Source organism: Protopterus annectens, chromosome 10.part0 (assembly GCF_019279795.1).
Source record: "Protopterus annectens isolate FY-2018-M chromosome 10.part0, PAN1.0, whole genome shotgun sequence".
NCBI lineage: Eukaryota > Metazoa > Chordata > Ceratodontiformes > Protopteridae > Protopterus > Protopterus annectens.
In genome coordinates, this window is record NC_056744.1 from 675,712,672 (window position 1) to 675,720,171 (window position 7,500).

Genomic DNA, 7,500 nt, shown 5'->3' on the forward strand with positions numbered 1-7,500 from the left:
GAACTTGTAACAGGAAGCCTCTCTTATGCGAAAGTTCACTTTAATGAAAGTGAACTTCCGCTAAAGTGCACTTCACTGAAGGTACCGCAGCACAGTAGAGGACATAAAAAAACAAGCTATGTCCTCCACTATGGTGTGATACTCACGGATCTTAGGTTTAGGGCACGGGTTAGGGTAAGGGGATAGTTAGTAAAGCTATCACCTTACCCTAACCCATGCCCTAACCCTAAGGTTCATGACTATTACACCATAGTGGAGGACATTGCTATGTCCTTTACTGCGCTGCAGTCATCACGGACCTTAGGGTTAGGGCACAGGCCATGACCCGTGCCCTATCCCTAAGGTCCGTGAGTACTGCACAGAAGTTCAGTACAACACCCATTCGTTGTACTGAACTTCGCGTAAGTGCACTTTCGATTAAGTGCACTTTCGCTGCAGTGTGCATTCCGTACACTATTTCGAAGTAGTGAACCTTCGATCTAGTGTATGGAATCCATATATATATATATATATATATATATATATATATACATATATATACACACACACACACACACACACACACACACACACACACACACACACACACACAAGAATTTGCATAGTCTTATAATTAACTCTTTTGAGCTACAATAAACAGAATTTAAACATTTTTGTGCTGAACACTGGTTTCATATTTTTATCAACCCTGAAACTGCTCAGCAGAAGTTATTCAACTATGCTCTCTTTTTGTCTTTTGGCTTCTCCCATTAGGCATCATCACAGTGAATCACCAGTCTGCAGAATGACTGGCAGTGGAATTTTTTTATGGTGTTCAGTTGCCAGTCAGGTGCCCGCCCTTCGCAGAAGGCACACACACTCGCGCACCTACTGCATGTCTTTTTAAAGATCATTCTTTCACAGGGAGGGCATGCAGACTCCGCACAGACAAGATAAAAAAAGCTTTAGTGCTGCAGACTGCTAATGGGTCTAATCACATGCATGCAGCAGAGCTTTAACCCTTATGTCCCCAAACTGGATACTTCCCATACTGTTGCTGCAAGTGAGAACAAGAGCATACACATATTAAAATAGGAGGGGAGCCAAGATATAAACCTGTTGGAGCCCCACATCTTTCCTTAGCATATCTGACCTAACAGTAATAATGCAAACACATCTCATACTCCTCAAATAAAGGACCAAATGAAGTGACAGTACCATTGTCCCATAACCCATTTTGTGGTATATAGTCATGAGACTTTCTAGGGTCAAAAAAGATTGCTAGACACTACTGTCAAATTTCCAAGACCCCTCCACACTCCAAAATCAAGACCCCCTCCACACTCCAAAATCATATTTATACCAACTCCTATATGACAAAAACTCATAGAAGAGGAAGAAAGGGAAAATCCAATAACCACCCTTTTGCTCTTCTTTAATACTAAAACCATTACATTATGCTGTTCTGAGCATCCATCAACTGGCTACTGAGAAGCAGCTTTCCCTAACTTCTATAATGGGCTCCTCTATAGATATGGGTCCAATCCTAACATCTGATTCTGGTTCCATCTCTTAAGAGAAGGACAAGTACAATTGACTCACAAGTTCCTCAGAGTTTGCTTTTTACTGTTAAGCAATGTCTTATGTTAAGGTCAATATTTTTAAACTATTTTAGACAAAATCCTGGACAGTCAAATTTGAAGTCAGCCCCTCCCCACTACAGGCATTTCTTGGAACACCTGTTTATTTAACCTGAAGGCTTCTCTCCCTGCTGGTATCTAAGATCAGACTTAGCATTACTGATGTAAGTAACAAGTGGGCTACGGTTATATCTGCCTGCCACCACCAAATCTACTGAACATTTGAATGGTGACCTTTGCAGATTATGCTCTGACCTCACCAGCTGTAAAAGAAAACAACTCTTTTGAAGGTGGGAGTTGAGTTCATGTAGTAAAATGAATCAGTAAGATGTTCCTATGCCAATCTCACTGCATATTTATGTTCTAAAAAGTTCTACTACTCAATCTTTGCATTTCAAAGCAATTTTGACTAACAAGATAAACTAAATAATATTTGTCATTTTTAAAGCCATTTGCAAAAAAATCAGCTTTGTAATACTGTTTGAAGCATAGCACTGTATTTTTTTTATTGCTCATTGGAGGGAGCACGTTATTTCTAATAAAACTGTAGCCTTCATATTAAAGTAAATATAGGGATGATTGCCATGAGCTCAGCTTCTCCCACACATCACTACTAAAGGGTAGGAGGAAAAATTGAAACAATTTTCTCTAACAAAGCCTCTTCCAGATAATGTGAAGTACACTCATATATGCATAATCCATATAGCTAAGGCTACTGCATCAGTGATCAGTATACAGACTCTCTCTCTCTCTCTCTATATATATATATATATATATATGCACACACATACATCCACATGGGTCTATTTTGTTTGTACGAAGTTTCAGTACTTCAAAACCCACTTGGTTGAGACCAGTTGTTCCAAGTACTAAAACTTCGAAAATGAAGTACGGAGATCACAATACAGCCCGGAATGGGAATATTCCCTTTTCCTCACTGTAGTACAATCTTGGAGTTTGTATATTTAAGTAGAGGAGGTGTGGGGGGGGACATCCCTCCTACATGGGAGGGTGCAGGGGGGCTTGCTCCCCTTCATAACATGTTTTTTTGTGATTTTTTTTCTTTTTAGTCAGCAGATCCGGCGATTAGGCTTCAGTGAAAGTGCACTTTCATTGAAATGCACTTTCACTGAAGTGGGGATTTACTTTTCTTTTGTAAAGTAATGAAATTTTGACAAAGAAAAGTAGATCCATATATATATATATATATATATATATATATATATATATATATATATATATAAATGTATGTATATACAAGTCAAACTTATGGTCCAGATCATATGGTTAACTTTCTGAAATGTTGAACAAGACAAAGCAATACATATCTATGTTTATGCAGGGAGGGCAAGCCCACCTTCACATTCCACACACCTTGCATATTATATATACACTAACTACAACATCCCACTACAGTGGGGAAATATAAAAGCTTCATCATTTTGGAAAGTTGGTCATATGGTGTTGACCATATGAAGTTCAAATTTCTGAAACTAGGATCTGAAGGGGACCTGTATTAATAAATATATATATATATATATATATATATACATTTTAAGAGGATTCTTTGAAGATGTACTTTACTATTAAAGAAATATCTTCCAAAAATAGACAAATGAAATAAAAGGTAGAAGAATATACAGTGCATTTATATAAGAATCAGGTATCTAAAGACTGTTGCTGAAAGACTCTCTCCCCCATTAGCAGTTAGAGTTTATACATGCTCAATGTGACCATTCTGATCACATATACAATAAAAATTTGTTCCAATACAAATGCAAGAAACTTTGTGAATATACGTGTATTTCTGCAAGCATTCCATAACAAACAATGTAAAATAAAAATAGTGACTGATGGCATACACTATGACAGGAAACTATAAAAGAAAACTGAAAAATTAAAAATTCAGCTAAGTATTTCCACTACACTATAGTTTTGCAAAATTATAAGGGACATCATATTACTAGATTATTTATGATTTTTAATAAATGTTGTATCACGGTAGTGGTGCTGTGGTAGCGTTGTTGCCCCACAGCAAGATGTTGTCCCATTCGATTCTCAGCTAGAGCATCTTCTGTGTGCAGGCATGCATGAATGGGTGTGCCTTCGTTGAAGGTTCTGCATCAGGGCTGGTAACTCGGCACGTAAAAATCCACTACCAAACATTAGCGGACCGGCGTTCTGCTGAGGCGACCCCTAACCAGGAAAAGCCGAAAGACACAACAACATTAATAAATGTTGTATCAAAATAGTAATAATTTGCTATAAAGTTGTATTTCTAATTGTTCAGTAGTAAACAGGAGAGTTTCAACTTAATTTCTAGGACAAATGTAAGTTAAAACAATAGGAACAGAAAGAAGAAGGTGGAAAAGTAGGAGACAAATTAAAAATGGAGGACAAGGAAAACCACAGTTATGAAACTTATGAAGGATTAAAGATGTGGAGGAAATTACTGACAGCTGACAAAAATGTGTAAAAAGGTCATACTTATTTGTTAGGCATGTAGAGTAGGAGATAAACGAGTTGCCTACCTCAATTTCTCAATTATTTCAGAGTACTGTCTGAGTAACTGTACACAGAAAAAAATGGGAATTGTGGGAACAATGCATGTAGAGGAGGAACAAGGTTTAAAAGAAGGCAGGATATGAATGAGCTATATAATGTTTGACTGACTGGATACATTATATATAATGTGTACAACTAAAATTATGTCAATATGGTTTGTGATGTTTAATGTTTGCAACTAAAATTATGTCAATATGGTTTGTTTTCATTTATATAAATGTAGGCATTGTCTATGTCATAGATGATAATTTAATAAATATAGTTCTTTTTAAAAAAAAAATAATAATAAGTGATATGATCCGAGTCACATACAATACCACTGAGGACTGAAGGAGCCAAACTTTGTACTATATGAAGCAACTTATTTTTTTCTCACTTTCCTCTAACCATCAGCTAACACCCACTCCCCTCCTCACTCTTCAAGTCTACTGGACCATCTAATCCTGCCCTGGGCTCAATCTGACTGATGTCCAGGGCCATGAAGAAGATTGAGGACATTGGTCAGAGTCACACTCCTGCCAGGGAGTGTATCCTAACCCCCATCACTCCAGTGTAGCCTTGCAAACTCCACTGCAGCTGCCTTTCAGAAGTACACATGTGCTTCAACACATCCACAGCTTCCCAACCAAAAGCATAGACAGCCTCCATCTCTCCATTAAGGCTGAACTGGCATCAGCCACTCACTTCCATCTTGTCCATTTAGTTACCCCATAACCAGTGCCAACAGTCAGATGGTTTATTTGGGGTACAGTCTGAAATTTTCCCTCTGTGCCACAGAGCCGGGTCTTTAGAAAGCAGCTTATTAATGGTTCATAACCTTAATCATCTCCAGTAAATGGCAGACAGGTGGTTTTGCTGGTTTTAATTTTTTGTGGAGTACATTTTCTGCAGTCACTTAATACAGACTTTGGTTATGAAAATAATTTTAAAAAAAGTAACTCCTGAGTAGTTTTAGCATAAAAGGGTTTGAAATTATCTGTGCGTGTACTTGTGATATTAACTGGTAGAATGAAGTTGCAGCATATGTGTCTCTTCATCAACAACGTCCATAAAATAAGAGAATTGTAATCATTCAGTAACTAAGAAAACAAACTCAATTGTCTACTTCTTAAACTCGGATCCAGAAATTTTGCTTTTATTGATTTTTTTTTTGTGTGTAAACATGCCTGCAAACAGCTTCAACAAACTTAACATTTAGTGGGAAACTTCAATACACTCACATAAATGCCCTAAGATTCCAAGGTCTACTAGACTAAAATATATGCTGTTGTTGTACAATATCCTTAAAAACCTGGGTAGGAGAACTATCTTTTCAGCACCAGCATTTTAATTGTATTGCACATTCAAAGCTAGCATTCAGATAGTATTACCAAAACTCTTAATACTCAAAGGCTAGTGGACATACTGGTACTTAAATCAAGGATGTTAAGTAATTAGCAAACTAAACAAAAGGAACTGCAGAACGTATTCCAAATTAATATCTCAGAAAATAATCCAGAGGACTGAAAAATAGCCATGGCAAAACAATGAAGGTGATAACAGTGTTGTAATAAATGAGTGACCCATTAACCTCTTTTTGTTACTGGTAAAAATTATGAAAACATTAATTCTGATCAGATTTCAATCTGAATTCAAATCAACCAACCGACAATTACCTTTTCATATGCCTGTATGTAAACAGATTCACTGTTACTTGTAATTTATGTTTCTGCACACATTGCTCTCTTTTCCAGAACATAAACTCTAAGTTAAAATTGTTTGCTGCAAGTTTTGACATCCCTTTGACTCATTCTATCATCATTTACATGCACCAATGTTAGTGACACCAAAAGTTAGCTTATACCTCTTATACGAGATTTATAATTGGCTAGTGGACAGATAATGGTAGAATGGCATACCTTAACTCAGTGGATTCCACATGGATCAACACTAGGATGTTACATCTTTAACAACAATCATTGTGACTTAGCGAATGATAGAGTTAGTTCTTCTCAGTATTTGCATCACAATGTCAAACACAGAAACACTATTACAGAAGAAAAGGGCATAAGTGCTCTTCAAGTGGTCTGAGATAATCTGAATTCATGAGCTGATTTAAATAACACAATAATAAAAGTTACAAAACTAAACTTGTCAATTTTATAACTTTAATGTCATTGATAACAATTATACATTAAAGTGATAAAAGTTCAAAAACAGCCACAGACGTTAAAGACTTTGTCATTTGGGTGTATGAAGCCAAAACATTAAGCTACCCAATACGATTCATAAAGCCAAGCACTGAAAATGTTTTAATTCCTTTCTGTGAAAGTATTTTAGATTGAAATCAGATTATGGTAATTTGCTTTACTGACTCAGAACATAGCATCTAATTTAAGATTAAAACAAATTTATAAAAATGTATACAAAATAAAATCAGTGTTAACAAACTACCACAGATCTAAAGATTAATGGCCTTGAATCTGTATTGTCAGTCATATTGAATTCTCAGGGGAAAGACAATATTTAGGGCATGCAAAGATGTATTTGTTATTTATCAGCTTTGAGGTAAAAAAAAAAAGTCCAAGCCCATCTCAGAATTCTCCAGAACTACAATCTAAAGCCTGCAAAGATGAAATGCTTCTGTAAAATTCTATTACGCACTGGACCCAACTCTTACATAAAATAATGTTCTGTATTCAAAATCCACATAAACTAATGCTATCTAGTAGCCCAGACTCTTTTAAACAACGTTTCATTATCAGGCTTCAGCCAACTTTTTCCTTCTCCTGTGATTATGACGATGATGATGATGACTTCAAATCAAGAATGTTGCAGCAATTCATCAGCTGAATATATATATACATACATACACACATACACACACTGTCATCTAAGCCTGTCTCAAAAACAACAAAAAAGATATGGCATACATAGTTAAAAATATTGAAAATTCTCAAAATACAAGGAATTTAATTTAACAAATAAGTAATATTACAGTTGCAAGCTTACTGTACCTTTTGCAGCAAATTCCCAATACACAGCTACATATCAATGTTCCAACAACAACCATTCTTGTCAGACACTTCTTCTTCATGAAGAACACATGACTTAAATTATCCAGTAGAAATGTTTTGTTTGGTGGTAGTCCAGTCAGAGTTACATGTAAGAGGATAGTACAGTGTGATTTGTAAGACAATAAAACAACTCAAGCACAATTCTAGAGATTCTCCCTTTATTCCTGGAGGATCATTCCCGTGAATGCACAGACCTGTGCATTTGCAAGCTAGGTGTTGTTAGACAGAAGCCTGAAAAATGTACTGCAGTGACATAGATG

General features: G+C 36.1%; 1 protein-coding gene across 6 annotated transcripts in view; it reads right to left on the reverse strand.

The window, feature by feature from the left end:
- DAB1 (DAB adaptor protein 1) overlaps positions 1–7,500 on the reverse strand; it is a 2,980,230-nt gene that overhangs the window by 677,277 nt on the left and 2,295,453 nt on the right. The gene's annotated exons all lie outside the window — the stretch shown is intronic.